This window comes from Acomys russatus, chromosome 23 (assembly GCF_903995435.1).
Source record: "Acomys russatus chromosome 23, mAcoRus1.1, whole genome shotgun sequence".
NCBI classification, from domain to species: Eukaryota; Metazoa; Chordata; class Mammalia; order Rodentia; family Muridae; genus Acomys; species Acomys russatus.
This window is the reverse complement of record NC_067159.1, coordinates 29,447,483-29,469,407: the sequence shown is the minus strand read 5'-3', so window position 1 is coordinate 29,469,407 and position 21,925 is coordinate 29,447,483. Positions and strand designations below refer to the sequence as shown.

At 41.3% G+C, this 21,925-nt stretch overlaps 1 protein-coding gene across 4 annotated transcripts in view; it reads left to right on the top strand.

Annotated features, from left to right (window-relative positions):
* Nucleotides 1–21,925, top strand: part of Alpk1 (alpha kinase 1) — a 105,299-nt gene that overhangs the window by 20,125 nt on the left and 63,249 nt on the right. The window contains exon 1 of one of the 4 annotated variants that reach the window (XM_051166058.1): nucleotides 4,957–5,082. The exons of 1 other annotated variant lie outside the window; for it this stretch is intronic. The gene's annotated coding sequence lies outside the window, so the exon portion shown is untranslated. Of the gene's footprint in view, nucleotides 1–4,956; nucleotides 5,083–13,588; nucleotides 13,691–21,925 lie in introns of those variants that run through there. 2 more of the 4 variants (XM_051166059.1, XM_051166060.1) reach the window with 2 other exon arrangements.

Sequence of the window (21,925 nt, the reverse complement as noted above, 5' to 3'; positions counted from 1 at the left end):
AGACTTCTTCTTCATCCTCGCAGGCAGCTCCCATATCCACAAGGCCAAGTGGCTGGTGCATTTCTCAAGGCACAAAGTGAAGCCAAGGATCAGTAATACAGTTATCAGTGGTCACCTGCTTCTGGGTCACGTCAACATGGGTGATAAGTGCCAGCCTAACAGCAAGTGTGTTTAATCCTAGATTGGGTGCTTTCCTGTACTCCCTGGAATACTCTTATAAAACATATGGCTACATTTAATAAAGAATACTACTAGCCAGGTGGTAGTGGCGCTCACCTTTAATCCCAGCACTTGGGAGGCAGAGGCAGGAGGATCTCTATGAGCTCAAAGCCAGCCTGGTCTACAAAGTGATTCCAGGACATCCAAGGCTATACAGAGAAACCCTGTCTCAAAAACAAAAACCAACCAACCAAACAAACAAACAAAAAGAATACTACTGAAGAAAACGTGCTTTAAGCTGCATACACTTTAAAAAATATTTGAAATTCCACTCACCGGACAACAGAATGTGTTTAGAACTGCTGAACTAAGGGGAAGGAAGAATAAAGCGTCAGAGTAAAATGTCTTATATGAGACTGTCTAAGTCAGATATGCTTGTTACTGAGCACAAAATCTAGCTCTGAGATTTCTGGGCATAGAGGCAAACATGATGTTGAGGGTTAGGAGTTTATAATCAAATAAAAAGAAATACGTCAATTGGCATGAAAATCAGAGGGTCTCTTTCTATGCAGTCATAGAATTTACTGGGTGGGCTTTAAGCAAAATCATATGGTCAGTACAACAGACCTTCAGTATCAGTTTTTACACAGTAATCTTCAAAATTGCAAACCAATAATTTTTGTAACTAGTTATATATTGATAAGTTAGTTATCACAAAGTAAGAAAAGTACAGTCAGCCTTACTTGTGGTATAAAAATGTCTTGGTTTTGTACAGTCTAAACATTAAGGGAACATTGTGTGTGTGTGTGTGTGTGTGTGTATACAGGTGTGTATATGTGATCTGTGTGTATGTGAGGTGTATGTGTACGTATGTGTGTGTATTTGAGGTGTGTGTGTATGTGTGTGCTGTATTTGTGTGTGTGTGTGGTGTGTGTGTATGTGAGCTCTGTGTATATGGATGTGTGTGTATTTGAGGTGTGTGTGTATGTAAAGTGTGTGTTGTATTTGTGTGTGTGCTGTATTTGTGTGTGTGTGAGGTGTGTGTATATGGATGTGTGTATTTGAGGTGTGTGTATGTAAAGTGTGTGTGTGTGCTATATTTGTGTGTGTGCTGTGTTTGTGTGTGGTATGCGTACGTATATATGAGGTATGTATGGTGTGGTATGTGTGCTGTGTTTGTATGCAGTGTATGTATGCACATGTGAGGTGTGTGTGTGTTCTGTTTGTGTGTATATGAGGTGTGTGTGTGTGGTGTGGTGTGTGTGTGTGCTGTGTTTATCTGTGGTGTGTGTATGTATATGTGAGATGTGTATGTGTAGTGTGGTGTGTGAGTGTTCTGCTTGTGTGTATATGAGGTGTGTGTGTGGTGTGGTGTGTGCTGTGTTTATCTGTGGTGTGTGTATGTATATGTGAGATGTGTATGTGTAGTGTGGTGTGTGTGTTCTGCTTGTGTGTATATGAGGTGTATGTATAGTGTGGTGTGTGTGTGTTCTGCTTGTGTGTATATGAGGTGTGTGTGTGTGGTGTGGTGTGGTGTGTGTGTGCTGTGTTTATCTGTGGTGTGTCTATGTATATGTGAGATGTGTATCTGTGCACATGTGGCAGTCAGAGGACATCTGTAAGAGTCCATTTTCTTCTTCCACTATGGTGCTAAGGCTTGGCAGCTTTCCCATCTCACCAGCCTTCTTTCTTTGCTTTCAACTCAACAAACAAACAAACAAACAAACACATGTATTCTCTGCAGTGCGGTATAGTTTTTAGTTTATTCCACCTGCTCACTTTTGATCCCAGCGTTATTTGTCTACTACTTAGCTGGATGTTGTCAGTTTCGTTGTTTTCATGAGAAAGTGAGCTACCCACAGACGGCATAAAAGTTTAATGCTATCCATTAAAGATGAGCATACAGGGGAAGAGGCTGGTGACACCGCAAAGCCCGGCTCCCCTGCATATTTGGGAACAGATTCCCTAGTTAGAAGATGTGGGAAACACTTGATCCTAATCAAAGGACCCAAAATACTTGGATCTAGTTCATTTTAATCTTAGTTGAAAAGACTGGAGATGGACACTTTGGGGCAAGAGAAGGCAGCGTAACAGCTCCGCTTCAAGTGCTGTACAGCCTTCAGAGCGCAACGTGGATCGCGGCTCGTAATTTTCCTTGAAGCAAACAGAAGGTCCCACAGCCCAGAAAGCAGCGGTTTATGAGGCTGGTACAGACAGCCTCACAAGAGGACTCTGTTCATGGTCTTCAAAGTGAGGCAGCGATGGCATGGTTGCTGCTGTGGCCACATGTAATATCGCCTGTAGCTCTTTAAAGAGGATTAGCCCAGCGTGCTGAGAGCATTCAAAGCTGGATTTCATGTAGGGCTGAATATGCTAATGAAATGGTAATGTGTACGGCAAACATTTCGTAATATCAAATCCCCTCCAAACGCAGCTTTGTCCCTCCCACAGTGGGAAACCAAACTTTATCATATCAGAAGGACTAGTTTTCCTGCCTTATATATCTGCTGGGATAAAAGATGAAGTTAAATGTATGTGCATTCATATTTGAGCTAAATTTAACTCCAATGAAAGCTGACAGGCAAAGCCTGTTTATAGACAGTCATTCAAAAGTGTGTTTACTAGGTCTGTCTGCCCCCAGGGGTGAATGCGAAATAATTTACCCTTGTAGACAGCAAGATGTATAATGTGGGTTTTTAAGAATCAGGAGTGTGAAAGGCTAACGAAGAGTTCGCATTTTCTTCCAGCTTCATTTAGAATTTCTTTGTGTGACCCTCCTTTTTGCCTGCTCAGTGCCCTTCGGCTTGCTGTTGGAAAGTGCTGTTTTGTAACTTCCCAGACCGTGTCTCTACTCTTTCAGATCTGAGACTTGCTGGGTCCTTGGCTCATGACACACGAGTTACTTTCCACTTAGTATTTCAGGTTCAGAACCGATTTGGGATGGCCAAGGTAAATTCATTGACAGGCTGTGATCGCAAGCCAGGTGCCTGCGGACAGCCCATGAGGCCACGTCCCTGCATGCTTGTGCATGGTTCCTTGAGATCGAAAAGACCCTGAAGACTTTATCTCAATGGCTGGGAAATACAGACGCAGAAAACACATGGAACCCAGTGCTCCTGGCTCAGTTTCTACTGTGTGAGCTTTCACTGGTTATTTTGCTGCACTTGACTGAGGAGCCTAGATTCTCTTGGCTTTTTGTTGGTTAGAGATGGTGTGTACATGCCTCTGTGTGTGTGTGTGTGTATGTGTGTGTGTTTATCAAAGTTTTGAAGGGTTTGTCTGTGGGCACAGAGAGACGGTGATACATATTCATGAAAGAATGCACTCTCCACTCCCTGTTAGCTCTGACAAAGCCTTAGCTGTTTCACACAGCAAGCTGACTGGGATTGTGTGGGGGGGCTGCATGGCCAGATTAGTGCAAACAGCGAGCCCACTCCTCTGCTTGTTAGGCCTTCCCTTCCTGACAATTTCCCCAATTGTCGCTTGTGACAAGGCTGTCACTAGGTGATGGCTTCTTTTGGCCATTTTCAGATAAAGATAATTTCCTTAACTTCCATTTTATTTGACAACAAGCACTGTGGGTGAGAGAGGAAGTGCTTCCCGTAGGATCAGGCCTTTGTCACTTCAAAGGCATCTTTGATCTAAAAATATGCGCTGTACCAAATTCATTATGTCTTTCCTTAAAGAGCCTTTAAATTTATTGATCTTCTCCTCAATTATTCTCCTTTTACATCCAGTAAGGATGTGTGAGATGCAGTGTTGGGAAGAGCCTAAGGAGGCATGGGGGGGGGGATGTGCTGCAGCCAACTGGCCACTTCTAAGGTCATTACAAGAACCAAACAACAGGTGCTTTTGTTTCCCAGTCCCTGAGGAACAGGGCTCGGCTGCTGTTTGCCGGCACACATAGTAATATCAGTACCAGCAGAAGAAGACAAAACAGTGCTACTGCAGCTCAATAAAGAAAAAAAAAAAAATCTATACAAAAATTGTGCCAACAGTCGTCTTGCACCATTCCCCATTGTGCCCCTGATTTGGAAAGCCAGCTCATGGGGTTTGTGCAGGACTAGAGCGGCTTCTTTGTTGACGGACAATTTGGCTTCCACCAGGAGCAAGCTTCCCCTGGGCTGAGGGGGTAGCTTGCTTAAGTTCATGTAATTGGATTGATGGAAGATTATACAAAGCAGAAAACAAGAGGATAAAAATCTCTATGGATATACATGAAAACTGACTTTAGGATTGATCTGGGGGGAGTGAGGGGGTGATATGCTCAAGCGGCATTGTATGACATTCTCAAAGAAGTAATACAAATATTTTCAATGCAGAAGGGTCGTTATCCATAGGAGAAATATTCATAATGATTTAAGAAGAGTATTTCGTGCTATCTTTAATTTACGTTCAAGTTGCTCAGATCCACACACGTGCATGCACACATACATAAATAAACATATACGGCAAAATGCTATGCATAAAGTACTTAGACCTCATTACCTTCCTGGACTTTACTGTATATTTAAATTTTTCATAATATAAAAAAATTAAAATAACATATTAGAGGGAGAGAGAGCAAGAAGGTTCTGCATGAGGGCTGTTTTTTCTTGGTGAGCAGGCCTTCTTTCTGGAGGCTTCGTCTCTCTGCATTTCCCTTCTTTCTTGGTATTTGGAACCCACAGTTGCATGAAATCACTGTTTTAAACAACACCTAGAAGGAAGCGGAAACTAGATTCCATGGAAAGTATTCCAGTCAACCAACTACTTCTAAAACGTCACATATATAATCCATTTCAGACCAGACAAGCTACCAGTGTTCATCCCACAAGTAAGAAAACTTCAAGCAGCTCCCGGCCAGCCTCCATGGGCCAAGCACACTAGTCCTCACAACTGCAGGATGCCTTGGCAGTTTTGATGGTTAGTAAGGTAATCTTGGTGAGTCATAATTTCAAAATCCTATACGTTAAGGAAAATATGTCATTTCTTCTACCAAAGCTCCAGATTAAGCCTAGAGTCCCATGTCTCCTAACATGTTTACCATGTTTTGCTAAAATATGTCTTTAGGCTCCTCAGTGTAGTGGAAATGGCTCTTCTTTTGGAAGAGCAGTTCTCTGACTTTCCCAAAATGCATGTAGTACACCAGGACCTTTGTTTTGAACAGCTAGTTTGACACCAGGCAACCAGCAGGTTTTCAGGCTTCCCACGAACATGGTCCCCTCAGCTTTACACCGTATCCCGGCAGTATGTCAGTTCATCCTGACTGAGATAGTACTGCGGTTAGCTCAGGCTTGCCCATAAGGAAATTGAGGGTCAGAGAGCCCAAGGAACATTCGCGCTTCTCAAATCTAGTTGGTGGTTCAGTCCAGACCTGGGAACTTGGCATCTCAAGCCATGTTGTTAATGTGGGGGGTCAGAAGGGGGCAGCATGAACAGCCTCTCCTGACTGCCATTTACATGAGCAAATGCAGGTGCAACCTGTGCTCAGCCCCAATTCCTTTAGCTCCCCAAGCCCGGTCTCCTTTCCAGCGTTGCTCTGGACAACTAGACGGAGATGTGAAGAGAAGGAGACGGCTGAAGAGGAACCGGAGCTTCTTTCTGGGGTTTTGTTTTGTTTTAGCATCCTTCCTCCCTCTCATGGACATGGAGATTGACCTCTGAGGTCTGTTCACTGGGGACAACAGGACTCAGGATTCACAGCCCTGTGCCATAGACAGCTCCTCGTTGATCCATTAAAGGTCTCTGATGTAATTTCTCCTGATGCATTTAAACCCGGAAACTTCGGTTTTGTTGTCTCTGTGAAATTGGTAAAGAGAGGAAGAGGGCAGTCTGGTTTAAGGAGGCACATTTTTTTTTGTTTTTTAAGGACGTCTCTGTGTTGCCTCAGAGTTCGCCTGCTCTGTGACATGTAAATGAGCGACAAGCTGGCAGACAGCAACACCATCAGCTTGCCTTGGAGGAGACAAAAGTAAACACTCTCAAAGAGATTGCTCTGAAATATGACATCAGCTGCAAGAGAGGGCCATCTCCTCCGGTCAAATGAGAAAAATCATATTATCTGCACTGTGGTATACAAATAGCTTGTAAGCCACATTCCCCATTTTGAATGGTGACAATGAAGTGCTAACCTCACGGCCGCAGGCCAGCCTGATCCCATCTCCAAACACAAACACTTCTGCTTCGGTTTTGGCTGGGGGCTGTGCAGTGGCCTCCCAACCCCCACCTCCCCCTACCCCCCTGTTAATTGGCTGAGACCACCAGAATTCGGAGGACACAGATGTCACTGATAGTTTTCCTAGGGAACACATTCATGCCCATCTGTTGCAGCCTAGAAGGCTGTTCATATATCCACAAGGCCTTCATTTAATTCTTGTCAGAAAGTAATGTAAATCCAGTTTACCTCAGAGGTCGCAGCCGAGATCTATGCGAATGAGCCCCCTGCAATTTACACACACTGTAGTTGTATGGGATGAAAAGAAAGCCTTTCATGTTGGTGCATAGTAACAAGAATGCCTGCCTTCCGAAAGGCTTTTTGACTGAGCTTTCTCCTAATTTTAATACAGCTCATGCCAGTTGGTGTGCCCAGCTTTAGGGTGGGGGGAGAAGAATAAGAATAAGAAAACCTAATCTTTAAAGTTTCTTCTTTATAAGAGGTGAAAGCGAAGGAGAGAAATCCTAGCAAGAAGCAGTAACTCATCTGTAATTATCTGTTAGGAGGCAGGATGCCCCCCCCCCTTTGATAGAGTCTGACAGGAGAACTGTTCTGGCCTGAATTATGGCAGTTGAGCCCTAGAGAGAATTCAGTTGTGAGCAATTGTCTTCCAGTCTGAAAATGGTAGGACTGTCCTGTTGGATTAGTCTGATTTTTTTTTTTTTTTTTTTTTTAGCTGTCTTTCTTTAGTGTGGATGGAGGGGGTGATGGGATTTTATTAATTTTATTAAGACCGAGGTAGATAGAAATTGATTCATCAGTAAAGTAGAAAGTTTATACAGAGAATGATTTTAGTAGAAAACTCAGAGTGTTTCAAAGGACATCAATGATATTGATATATTTTGGAATGTTCGTGTTTGTGGCCATAGGCGGCTAGGCAAATGGTTTTGAAAATATCCTTGTGATCAAAGTGTTTTTGAGGTTCAACCCCTTTAGAATGTATGACCTTGGCAAGTTACTTAGCCCCCATGACCTTCAACTTTCTGATCTCTAGAGTAGAGGTAAAGCCTACATCTTAACAGTTTCATAGCTGAGGTGGACATCACGGTGTCTAGACCACAGAAAGGACAGCCACCGGCAATTGTCCTTTCTCACCTTTGCCAGGAACAGCAAATCACATATTGAAAATGTTGAGATAGTACAAAAATCTCTCCGTTCTGATCACCACAATGCTTTTCCATATTTGAAACAACAACAACACCACATTAAAGGGAGATAAAATGAGAGATTTTCTTTTCCATAGCTCATAATTTTTATTTTAAGTTGTTCGGTTTTGTTTTGTTTTGTTCGTTTCTACATGTTTGGATCAGAGAAAGCCTGGATACTTTCCTCATTCACTTATAGCCTCTGATTACCCAGGACAGCGTTGCTAGGCAATGCACTTCTGGGGAGACCACGGTCGTCAGTTTGTGCTGATAGCTTTGAAGTATAAGGTGTGGTTATTTTGCACATTTAACCTTTCGCTTGAGATAATATAAAATCTCAGTGTGACTTCCAAGCACACACTAACAGAATCTTGCCAACAGAGGAATCTGAGAGTGTTCCATGGCAGGGCTGGAGGCCGTCGGGCCCTGATTGAAAATACAATGTGTTGTTCTTCACACACACAGTAGATACTCCAAGTGCGCACAGTGTGGGCTTAATTGCAGAGCGGGATAAAGCTGGCACGGTGTTTTGTAGGCTTATAGTCACACTGAAGAGGCTGATGTCCATGGTTGCTTACTACCAAAATGAGAGACCAGAAAAATAAACTAGCAAACTAACAATATAACTTCAGAACACGGGGCAGAACACAGGGATGACTTAGTGAGTAGGACAGCTCCCTGCACAGGCACAGGGGTCTGAGTCTCAATCCCCTGTACCCACATAAGAAACCAGACATGTTGCACTAAAAGCCATTTTAATATATTGCAATTATTATTTATGATTGGACAACGCATCATTTTCTAACCCACTGGCTTCAAATGAAGTTTGATGTGGGAGGCCACTCCGTAATGGGGCCTTGCTGCCAGCCAATCATCTGGTCTGTCTTCCTTCAGTGGGAACATGCAGGTTTTAGAGCACAAAATGCTTTTCATGAATGTACACTGTTTTCTCATTGTGATTTCAGAACAAGATAAACCGCAGGGGGAAGCAATGTAAACAAAACAAAACAAAACAAACAAACAAACAAACAAAAACCAAGTAGGATGCACACACAGTGTGGATGAAATTGTTTGGAGGCACGGTCAGCTCCCTCTTAAACAAAAGGTTTCACTTAAAATTATGAATGGGTTGATTACAATGGGAAAAATCCAGCATGTCCTTAAATAAGGAGCGCATGTCTCAGCTGACTACACCGAGGCCTCCTGGGAGGAGATATATTGCCTCCTGTCAGGGTTAATCTATAAACGCCTTTAGTCTTTAGACTCCATTAGTCTTTGCTGCTCTTCATTGGTCCCTCTGGAGTCACGTTGTCACTTGTATCAGGTGAAAATTAGGATCCTTTCTTCCCAGGAAAAATGTATCATTTAGTTACTACAGTGCCTGATTTGAGAAGTGAGCATATGCACTTCTTCTTTAAATAAACCAGAAAGGGAGTATGCATCACAAAATCGCCACTCGATTTTTCTCTTTGGGGAGTAGGATTGTTACTTTCTTCCCTAGAAAACAACAACAACAACAACAACACACAAACAAAAAACAGAGCACTCTCATCTTAAACCGTGGATTGGATGTTTAAAAGCATGTATATAGTTACTGCCAAGAAACTCTGAGGACTTGTTCTTGAAACTTAAATAGTCATTGAACCTTTGAGTTGTTTTTAAGGTTTTGCTCATGTGTGTGTGCACGTGTCTGCATGTGCCCATGTGAGTGTCTGCACGTGTGTGTAGAGATGCCCTAGGATGTCAGAAGAGGACAGCAGATCCTTTGGAGCTGCAGTTCTGGGCAGTCCTGGGTGGGTGGGTGGGGTCTGAACCCCAGTCCTCATGACTGAACTTCACAGGTTCCTGACTACTGAGCTGCCTCTCTAGTCTCCAAACATTTGACTTCTCTACTTTAAATAAAGGCAACCTTTCTTCCTGCCAACATTTATCATGAATTCGAATCACAATTGTATCACATTTGGGTTATAAACCCATTTTTTTCTTTTTTTTTTTTCCTTTCTTTCTTTTTTCTTTTTCTTTTCTTTCTTTTTTTGTCAAGATCTAAATGTGTCTGCACCTTCTCTTCTAAGTCAGGGAATGGCAAGAGGGTTGCTGTGGGCCACACAGATCCTCTCAGTTTACACAACTGACACTATGAGCCAGACTATCGTCTAGGGAAACTTATTTGGAATTTGAATCACGGATGTGCCTACTTCCCAGATACTTGTCACTTAGGTTGAAAATGTTAATTTTGATTCTCTGCTGGGCTTCAAAAACACCACATTACTATACACGAGCTACTGTGTACACGGCACTAAATGCTAAATGTCACTGAGGAGTTTACAGACGGTCTGACTGAAACGTATAAGTTAGCTTCAAAGCCAAGCAATAAGAAAAATCAGGAGTTGGGCGCATGGCTTTAATCTCAGCACTCAGGAGGCAGAGGCAGGCAGATTTCTGAGTTCTAGGCCAGCCTTATCTACAAAGTGAGTTCCAGGGCAGTCATAACTACACAGAGAAACTCTGCCTCAAAAAGAAAAGTCTAGGAAATGAGCATTTTCACCAAATTGTGTAGAAGTTAACATCTTTCTTTCTTTTTACTTAGTCTAACATTTTTTTCTTGTATCCCTATTAGTATAACACTGCACACATTTCTTCATTCATTAAAAACAAATAATTGGATTATTTTAAATCTAAGATAAGCATCCACTTTTTTTTAGGGAAAGGAGAGAGATGAGAGTTCCATCCCCTGCAAAGCTACCAAAAGAAGAAAATTAGAGTGGTTCAAAATCAGATTCCCCCAAAATGAGATGTCTGCTGCTTGTAGCACATTCGTTTGTGTAACTGAGAAGCATTTCTGCAAGAACAGAAATCTCGCGGGAAACAGAGAAGCCAACAGTGGGGGACCCGGGAACAGTGCTCACTGCACAAGCACAAAGACTGGGGTTCAAATCCCCATCACCCACTAACAGTCAGGCATGGCAGTGAGTGTAACTCAGTGCCGAGCAGGCAAGCACAGAGGGTCCCTGCTGCTCACTGTTCAGCCAGTCTAGTTCAACGGTGAGGTCCAGGGTCAGTGAGAGACTGACTGCTTCAAAACTGATGAGGTGGACGACAAATGAGGAAGACACCCAATGTGCACCTCTGATGTTAGCATCTGCATGTGCTTGAACATGGACACACACACACACACACACATGCACACGCACACACACACAGACACACAGACACACACACACCACATACCACCTCCACACCACACCAGACTTCTGTCACTCTAAAACTAGACTAATTTTTCAGATGAGCCTGATGACTTGAGAGGCCAGAGCTATAGCCTATAGGAGGACCTATGTTTTTTTTAATTTATTCAGATTACAATGCAATTGTTATCTCATCATTTGTATCCTCCCATTCCTCCCTACCTCCCGCTTTCACCCTATTCCCCTCCCCTAGGTCTATGACTGAGGGGGACCTCCTCCCCCACTATATAGTCATAGGGTATCAAGTCTCATCTTGGTATCCTGCTTATTCTTTATTTGAGTGCCAGCAGGCCTCCCCACCAAGGGGAGGTGGTCAACTATGGGGCACCAGAGTTCATCTCAGAGTCAGTCCTCACTCTCCACACAACTGTGGAGAATGTCCTGTCCATTGGCTAGATCAGAGTAGGGGTTCAATGTTTACTACTTGCATTGTCCTTGGTTAGCATAATTATTTGAGCAGAGCCCCCTGGACCCTGATCTACCCATCACGATGTTCTTCTTGTAAGTTTCTAGGACCCTCTGGATCCTTCTATTTCCCCATCTCTTATATTTCTCTTACCTAGAGTATCAGGGGATGTCCTCACATCTATCCCAATCTCCTGGTAAGTGAAGACTTTCGTGGGACATGCCTTTTGGGCTAGTGCTCCATTATAAGTGAGTCTTTCTGCCTCTGGGTTGGAGCTATGGCTTTTAAGAAAGTCTGTGGCCTAACAATGTACCATATTAAAGACTCTGCCTTTGACTATACTATAGAATGCTTAGGGAAAATAACAATTAAATGTACTGTCATTTCTCTGTAGACCTTTTTAGGGCTTCTTCCTTCAGATCTCTAATGAGTTGTGAAATCTTATTCAGTTCCTTTGCCCTGAAGAGTTTGTAAGTGCTAGCCTGGCTAAGCTGCCACTGGCTGAAGCAGGTATGTGGCAGATAGCAGGTAACTCCTCAAAACTTCTACCTATGTGCTCAGCACTACAAATGGCTCTTGGTGGGTTTCTGGACAACCCCAAGGCAGGATCTTGCCTGGCAAGATCCATCGTTAGCCAGTGACATCGAAATTTCAAGTATAAAATAAGTAGAAGTGTGTGTGTGTGTGTGTGTGTGTGTGTGTGTGTGTGTGTGTGATTTAGAGAGAATGAGGAGGTAAGGAGCTGTAATCTATGGATACTATTCTTTCCTGTTAGCCGGTTCAGCCCTTACTTTCTGACACCCTGGCAGACAGCCTGGTGCCTGGAGGCAAACAGATGATTACATCAAGTTAGCTGGGCTTGGAATTTTTTTTTTCTTTTTTAAGCAAATAAAATGTGTCTTTCTCTTCAAAAATGCCTAACTGCCCATGCTTCTCCAGTTGCTAACTGAATGTCTAGTTGTTAATCAAATATAGTCCCAAAGAATTGTTTAAAGGATAATTTCATTATCGTGTAGCTTAATATTGGTTTTAAAAATGAAGGACTTAAACTTTGAATGGCCGAGCAATTTCCTTTCTCAAGAACATAAAAGTAATGGAGCCACTAGGAAGCAATGCCCTGCTTGGGTAAATGTGGAGAAATTGTATGGTCCTTAAGAAAAGTAATGTGGAACTGAAGGGGTTTGGTGGGTAAATGGTATCCCACCAATATTCTAATGGAATAAATGTGGAAATTTGGGTGATTTAAAAAAATTTTTACTCCATGAAATTTTATTGAAAGCTATCACCAGAGTCTACAAAGCATTTATCATGTACTGAGCAAAGATTTATATTTTTCATATATTAATTCAGCCAATCCCTATAGAACTGTAACATTTATAGAGAACCGTGCCTCTTGCAGATGGGAAAAAATATGAGACGTGATTTGCCTAAAGCTACTAAAATTTAAACCTTGGAGTCCTAGCTGCAGTCTGCAGGTCATTATCTTGGCTGTCTGTTGATGACTAAGAGTAAAATCATAATAATTTGTTTTCACGGTTTTTTTTTGGCCCCATACTTTCAAAGCCCAATCATCTCTTTTCTCCTTGAGCTGTTCTTTTGTGAGCTATGCTCACATCACAACCTATATGTTCTGTGAAAAAATAATGAACAGTTATGACTATGAGAATTATAATTACAGGCTTAAAAGTATTTTGTTGCATACTGAACCTTAGTTTTCACATTGATTGCTCTCATCAAAAGTGTGTACTGCTGGGTTGAAAAGATGGCTCAGCAATGATGAGCAATTGCTGTTGGTCCACAGGACCCAGCATCTAGTTATTGGGTGGCTAACAACCAGCTATACATTCCAGGAGACCCAATGCCCTCTTCTGGCCTCTGCAGGTACTGCATGCACATGGTGCACATACATTCATCAGACACACATACATACATATAAGAGTAAATCATTCAAAAATGTGCATTATTACACACCTGGCAGTTTTGAGTCCCCTGTGTACCATTTCCACATATGCATGGCACCATCACCTGGCTTTCTTTCTCCAGACCCCCAAAAAACTTTGCTATCTAAGTGCTAATATAAGCTGGACATTTCCACACCTCACACACTGCAGCACACCATATATAGGTCAGAGTCCTAAACTTTATCTTGACCTTCTCAGTTTTCTCTACTCAGCCTTCTCTCATCTTCAAGTGTTTTCCCTAATGTTTGGATAGATGGTGTCTGCCTTTCAGGGAACACGCTTCAAATGAAACACGCCTTCAAAGTTGATAAAACTATTTTCCTGCTTCATGAATGCGCCTCATTTCATGGTGTCTCTGGATTAGGAGACGTATGGAGTACACTGACGTGAGTGCTCTCCTGTCACTTAGGGTGCAAATATGCAGAGGAAGAGCTACTGGAAGGACCATTTCAAATCCATCAGCCTAGGGGCCTGGAGCCGGAGCAGATGGCAGGCTTGACTCACCTTGACCTGAGACGCGGCTCTTCAGCCGTGGGGCCCGGCTAATAAGCATTCAAATGTCACCATGGCTGATGGAGGAGGTAACTGTAGCTGAGAGCAGACACAGTGAGCCCTGCCGTGTGGCCTTTTCTTTTCCCCCTTCTTCCTTCCTGGGGCCACTACCTAACTCATTTGTGACCCAGACACTCTTATTGTACTTTCTTGCACAGTCAAGTTTGGTAAACATGCTCAGTGGCAGGGATCTGGAGGGGGGTACACAGGGCAAGAGAGACAGAAGCAGGAGGTGGCGTTGCCAGCCAGTCTCCTGTTTCAGTAAGCTATGGCCCATAGGCTGCAATTGGATAAGAAAGAGATATAAAAACAAATTATTTTCACTTACAGAATTTCATAAAATCTACTTGTCTTTTTAGGAAAACCAAACCACACTTTGGGTTACGGTTTTGTTTCCACCCAAAGAGAATGCAAGGATGAATGAAGTGCCCTGGCACTTTAGTTTGTTTACCTACTGGTTCAAACTGCCCATCAAGGCTTTCTGGAACTTACTCATTATCAGCCACACAAGAGTCTCCTCCTTACAGTCTTTGTCCATGGCATTATCCAAATCCTACCCCTACCACAGTTCCGCCCAAGAGCCGGCTCCACTCTGAAAGGCTGTCTCTAGCCACGTCTGCCTGGAGTCATGGGCTCCACCCCTCAGGGCAGCAACTGATTATTATTAGTTGATTATCAGCTGATTATTATTAGCTGTTCAGTACACCTAGGCTTCAGGCCAACTTTATGCTTTTGGATATTTAGTTTTCAAATAGGCATGTAGACCTCTAAGTCTGGCACCATATGCAAGGGACACAGTGAGAACAGAAGCAATGCCGTTTAAGCAAAAAAGTGTACTGCCTACAAGTTTGCCTTTAAGTCTCTTGTGCTCAACTCCATCCCATCTCACTTCTTTCTGGCCAAAAACCCATGATTCTAGATTTCTAATTTCTACTTTATCATTCCCACTTTATATCATTTCTTTTAAAAAGTCTTGTTTTGTTTTGTGTTTTGTTTTGTTAGAACCATTTGCATTACAGAGTGCTAATTTGGTAAATGGAGATGATTCCTTGTGATTCTTGGTGACTTCACTGTATGTATCTGTACCACACAATATATTACTTAGACAACAGTGTTTATTAGATTTATGTCCATACTCACATGTGACATGCTTGCTGTTTATATTTCTGAGCTTCACTGCAGTATTACCCAGAACTGTTAGGCATCCTTTTGTATATTCTATTACAGTGTAAGAATGTTTTGTTTCTTAAGTGGTACAGATTGCATCACTGAGGACATCGTTGTATGCATCAGCAAGGCTCAGACTGGACAGTTTCCCTAAGCTGGAGTTTATACCCGAGCATGGGCTGTGCGTAGAATGTCTATTTACAGCTAATTACACTGAGTAAGGGCAAAACATAAGTTTGGCTGTGGAGCGCAGGATAAGGGACACTGTTCTCCTCAACAATTGCTATTATAGCTTTTTAAAAGTGTTTTTTTCTAATTGAGGAGTAAATAGTTTTTCCTGTAACAGAAACTCAGCTCAACAATGAAGTTGAACCTTTTTCACATTTATTAGCTGCTGTGTGAAGAGCCTGAGTCTTTTGCACCTCCTTTCCTCACTGCAGAGTTAGCTCTTTTCTTGTTGGCTAATGGGAGACTTTTATATTTTCTGGGTGTAAATTTCTTGTCAGTTACCAAACTTACAACTACCTCTTTCTGAAAAGCATGATGATGCAAGCCTTTAATACCAGCGCTCAGGAGGCAGAGGCAGATGACTCTCGGTGAGTTCAAGGCCAGCCTGGTCTACATAAGCAGTTTCAGCCAGCTAGGGATACATAGTGGATCCCTGTCTTAATAATAAACACATTCTTCTATTTGTGATTTCTCATTTTATTTGCTTTATGTTATGGTTTTGTAAATCTGAAGTTTGACTTTTGTAATTTAATTAAGTATATCTGTTCCCTTATAATTTTCATCTCTTTCTCTTTTTTGCAAGTGTTCAAAAATTCTTCCCTGCTGGATGTGGTAGTGCACGCCTGTAATCCCAGCACTCAGGAGGCAGAGGCAGGTGGATCGCTGTGAGTTCAAAGCCAGCCTGGTCTACAAAGTGAGTCCAGGACAGCCAAGGCTACACAGAGAGACCCTGTCTCAAAAAAGTTTTTTTTCCTTTATCAAATATAATTTAAAAAACCAACAACCCTCCTTTAAGATCTTGACATCTTACCCACAGTGTCTTGTATGACAGTGTGAATACCAACTACATTCACAATAATAGAAACATGAAGACAATTGAAATGTGCTCAATGTATGAACAAAGGTGTTTCGTTAGCCATGAAAAAAATGAATTGCTAGGCTATGGATGTAGCTCAGTTGCTAAGGTGACTAATATGCACGAAGCCCTGGGTTTGATTTTTCAGCACCACATATGGTGGTAGCAGGCACTGGGGAGGTAGAATCAGGAGCAGCAGAGGTTCAAGGTCACCCTTGTCTACAAAAGGAGTTGTGTGTCATCCAGAAATGCAAGAGACGCTGTCTCAAAAACAAAACAAGTAAACACAACATCAACAACGCAAAAAAGTGAAATACTGATATATGCTACAACACTTATGTGTTGATAACATGGCACTACGTGAGAGGAGAGGGCCGTGGTCTGATCCCATTTCCACCAATTACCCGAACGGGCTAATCTACGGATCTAGAAAGCAGACTGGTGGATGTTAAAGGTGGGGAAAGGATGGGCAGTGATTGCTAACCGCATATATGCGTCCTTCTTGAGGCTGTTGGGTGCTAGAGATGGCTGCACTATAAGCTGCTATGTATAGTAACATTGTAAATATAAAAATGGCAGTGTTTGATGTATGAATTTTATCTCAAAATTTATCTTCACTTTGGAATGAAATAAAAAAAAAATTAAGCACACCTCAGTCCTCCTTTAGTGAGATCCTTTAGGTGCACATTTTATTTTTCACACTGAAGCCTTTAGTTCTGATTTTTAAAAAGTAACATTTTAGCTCACTGTTACACACTGATCTGTAATGATCAAGTCTCTATACGGGCATGGGTTTCTGTTGGGATCCTTGTGTATTTACTACGTTGATTTCTCCCATGCCAATAGGTTATAGAATCTAATATCATTCAGTATTAACTATTGGCATTTGGTGTTTCAATTTTCTTTCCTCCACTATTTTATTCTAATCTTGTGTGTGTGTGTGTGTGTATTCTGTTTTGTTTTGTTTTAATCCAGCACACTCCACCACTCATTATTCTTTATCCTTCCATATAAACTTTAAAGTGACATTTGAGATCACACATGGATACACTTTACAGACATGCTGAGATTTTCATTGGTGCTGTATTAAAGTTGTAGATTAATTTGGGAAGAATTTGGTGTCTTAATGATATTCAGTTTTCCAGGACACAAATATGGACTACTTCTCATGGACCTGGGATATCTTTCAATTAAGTTTTATAACATCTCTTCTAAAAGCCCTGCACACTTGTTACTTAAAATATTCCTAAGCATTATTTATATAAATATATATATATATATATATATATATATATATATATATAGAGAGAGAGAGAGAGAGAGAGAGAGAGAGAGAGAGAGAGAGGAAGATATAGACATAGCTAGCCAGCTATAGATATATGATGTTTTTAATGAAAAACATTGTGTATATTATGTCATGGAAAATTTTAAATTTTTATTAAATTATATTTCTAATGATTTATTTCTTTTAAGATTGGATTTTCTGTTTGTTCACTGTTGCTAACACTGTGTGGTGTTCCTCTAAGATCATAGAATCATATACATTTTATATTTCTTCTTGCTTTCTTTCTCTCTCTCTTTCTCTTGTTTGTTTGTTTTGAGACAGGGTTTCTCTGCAGTCCTGGCTATCCTGGATTTACTTTTTAGACCAAGCTGACCTCGAACTCACAGAGATTCACCTGCCTCTGCCTCCCGAGTGCTGGGACTAAAGGCTTGCGCCGTCACACCCAGCACTTCTTGATTTCTTTTGAGTTATATTTTATAAATTTATTACCTTATTGGTGTTTTCAAAATCATTGATACACAATATTTATAATATTTCTAAATTTATTTATCTTATTTTACATCCATTGATGTTTTTGTCTGCATGAGAATGTCAGATCCCTATAACTGGAGGGTCAGACAGCTGTGATCTGCCATGTGGGTGCCGGGAATTGAGCCTGAGTCCTCTGGAAGAGCAACCAGTGCTTTTAACCACTGAGAAATCTCTCTAGCTTCATTTCTAATATTTTATTAGCTTTTAAAAAGATACTATAATGTTCTTTTTCCATATTTTTTTTATTCCTAGTCTAGTTTTCTGTCTCTGATCTCTCAATATGTTTGCCAGCAGTTTGTCAATGTCATTCTTCTTTTCAAAGAGTCGGTATGTTATTTTGCTGATCTTCTGTTGAAATTTTTTAAAAAATCTGAATCTGTGTGTGTGTGTGTGAGAGAGAGAGAGAGAGAGAGAGAGAGAGAGAGAGAGAGAGAGAGAGACAGAGACAGAGACAGAGACAGAGACAGAGAGACAGAGAGACAGACAGAGACAGAGACAAAGCACATATGTTCGTGTGTGTGCATGCACACACACATGCATGTTTATATGTGTGAGTGCCCACACATTTTGCTATGGCATACCTGTGGAGGTCGGAGAACAGCCTCAGGTGTCTGTTCTCATCTAGCACTTTGAAGCTGGGCTTCTTCCTTTGCTGTGTGCCGGGTTAGGAGCCTCTCCACTCACTGCAGGGACACTGGGGTTCTAACTTGTGGCTTCTGGGACTCTGAGGCCCCATGCTTGTGCAGCAAGTGCTTTACCCTCTCAGCCATCTCCAGCCCCAAAGTGAATATTCTTTATGTAAATTTCTGGTGCTTGTTTTGTTTATCTTTCCAGCCATTTTCTATTGACCACAAATGTCCAGTTTATGCAGTGCTAGGGATTGAACCTTGAATCTCATATATGCGAAGTAAGCATTCTACCAACTGGGCTATATTCCCTAGCCCTCTCTTTGAAGGGGTGTGTGTGTGTGTGTGTGATGCTGGCAATAGAATCAACTCAAAGCTTTGTGCAAGCTGAGTAAAAACTCTAACACTAAGCAGCATACCCAGCCCCAATTTTGCCATTTTTTCCCTCACATGTATTACAACAATGAATTACACATACAAGGTTAGAAGTGCGGTGGCTCCCTGGTGACCTGGCTATGAAACTAATAAAGTGATAGTTTTCATTTGTAGTAATAGTTTCTGCCCATCAGTTTATTTTATCTAATATTTAATGTATCTTTCCCTGCCTTTCTGTGTTTTTCTTTCTTTTTTACTTTTCTCTTTTTTTTTTTTTTTTTTTTTTTTTTTTTTGAGACAGGGTTTCTCTGTGTAGCCTTAACTGTCCTGGACTCACTTTGTAGACCAGGCTGGCCTCGAACTCACAGCGATCCACCTGCCTTTGCCTCCCAAGTGCTGGGATTAAAGGCGTGCACCACCACTACCCGGCTTCTGTGTTTTTCTATATTTTTTTTGCACTCTTATGGTCTAGAAAATGCATCTAACTACTTTAGAAAATTTAGAATCAGAAGAGGGTGTTGGATGCCCTGGAACTGGAATTACAGACTGTTGTGAGCTACCATGTGGGTGCTGGGAATCAAGCTTGTGTTTTCTAGAAGAATAGCCAGTGCTCTTCACTGCTGAGCTATCTCTACAACCTCCACAGATCTATTTTTAATGCAATCTATCTTTGTCTTTTAACTGAAACAATTTTTTAAAATACTAATATATTTGAAAGTTATTTCAACCATCTTAGTTTGTCCTCGGTGTTTAATCTTATCTCACTTTCTTTTGTAACATTTCGTGATTTTTTTTTCTGCTAGTTTTAGAGTTTTATGTTTTATCTCAAATTTTAAAGATTATCTTAGACATTTTATTACAGTCTGAATTAAAATCTCACTTTCATCTGGCCAAATTACAGATCTAAGTACTTGTTAATATCAGCTAATCTTGTGACTTATATAATGTTTGCATTTTTCACTTGTTTATTTTCTTAGTGTCTTTTGCCTTCATGTATGTGTGTGCACCCCATGCCTGCCTTGTGTCCAGAGAGGTCAGGAAAAAGGCATAGATCCTCTGGGACTGCAGCCACAGATGATTATGAGCTGCCACGTGAGTGATGGAAACTGAACCCGGAACCTCTGCAAGAGAAGCCAGTGCTCTTAACCACGGAACCATCTTTCCAGCCCCTACTCTATTCTTTTTCAATCTACAAAATATAAAGCATAATGTTCTCAAATATGTGTACACTGCGGCATGACTACAGAAAGTCAAGTGACGTGTATTAGATTATGTATTAATTTTTGTGGTGAGATCATTTAAAATTATCTCAGCAATTTTCAACCATTTGACATCCTAACCACCGTGCTGTGTGCTAAATCTCTTGGACTCTTGTCTAACTGAAAATGTACATTCTTTCACCAATATCTTATTCTACTCCTCCCCCAATGCCATCCACCAACAATCACCATCTTCCCTTCTGCCTCCATGGACTTGACATGACAGGAAGATGATGTGGTACTTGCCCTCCGATATAGTCTTATTTCGTTTATATCCATATCCTCTGGGTTCAGCTTTATTGTCTCAAATAGTGGGGATTTATTTGTTTTTCAAAGTTAAGTATGATTTCATTGTGTAGATCATTTTATAAAACTTCATTGTTGGATATTTATGTTGACTTCTTGTCTTGCATCTTGTGAAAGATGGAATGAAGAGCACTATGGGATTCCTGTAGCAGCTTTATACAAATAGTGATCTACTATTTGTACTTTTAGAGGTAGATTGCTGTTTTAAACCCTCCTTATGTTGCATCCGCGTACCAACACATTGACATCTTTTATTGTTTCCATTGTTGCTTTTAGTCAGACACACACTAATCTATGTGTTTCTTTGAAGGCAGTTATTTTCCTCCGACTGCTCTAAGGTCTTCTGTGTCTTTGATGATCTCTGTATTTCACCACGATATCTCAAGGCATGGAGTTGTACTCATTCATTGTTTTGCTTAAGGGTCATGAGTGTTTTGGTGGCTTCCTTCTCCTGCTCAGAAAGTTCTGGAGCACATTTATTTCTCTGAATGCTTCTTTCTTTTCTCCCTCTTCTTCCTGTCCAGGACTCTGACTAGATACACTTAGACCTTTCCATCAGTCATTGCTCGCTATTTAAGCTTTTTTTTTTTAAATTTTTATTTTAGATGCTCTTATCTTTTTCTGATGCATTTAGGATAATGTGTTCTGATTTATCATCCAATTTGTATATTCCATAGTATGCTCGAGGTACTATCATAAATTTTTTCCAGGGATTGTCTGCTTATATATATCTCTTTGAAGTTCTTGGTCATTTTTTAAAAAATCTTAAAGCTTTTATCTTATGTATATGGGTGCTTTGCTTGCATGAATGTCTATGTGCCACATGTGTGCCTGGTTACCTTCAGAGACCAGAAAAAGGCATCAGATCCTTTGAGACTGAAGTTACAGATGGTTGTGAGACACCATGCAGGTCCTGTGAATCTAATCTGGGTCCTTTGAAAGAATAGTCAATGCTCTTAACTGCTTAGCCATCTCTCTGGATCTCATTGGTCACTTGTACTAATAAACTTTTGTAACATTAACCTGACATTTTTCTTACTTCAGTGTCTTCAGCTTAGTAGTTATGATCTTTTGGAGGAGTCATGTCGCTCTCTCTCTCTCTCTCTCTCTCTCTCTCTCTCTCTCTCTCTCTCTCTCTCTCTTTCTCTGTGTGTGTGTGTGTGTGTGTGTGTGTGTGTGTGTTCATTGGTTCCTTGGAGAAGGTGAAATGGCTGGAGGCTAGATTGTCACTGTCAGTGCCTATAACATGCAATATTGTCAGCAGTCTCCCATTCTATTTCTAACCAGGCCTGACCCTGCTTATCTTCGTGGAACAGTTGCAGAGAAGGACTCCATCCCTACCCTGTAGACCCTATGAGTCTCCTTTCTAGGCCCTCTTTCTATGAGCTCTACAAGATGATGGTCTTCCCATTATAATAAAGGATGCTGGGCGACTAGGACCATATGGTAATACAATTTTCTTTCTTCATGCACAGACTAGTTCTTCAAACTCCATTGTTATGCAGCCCTTCCCCCCACTCCCTAAAATGACTCTAGGAAAGATAGTCTGCTTCTTGCTTTAATTTTGGGACTTGAATGAAAGTGACTACCTGATTCACCTGCTGTTTTCTCTTCCCTTTTTGTACTGCCCA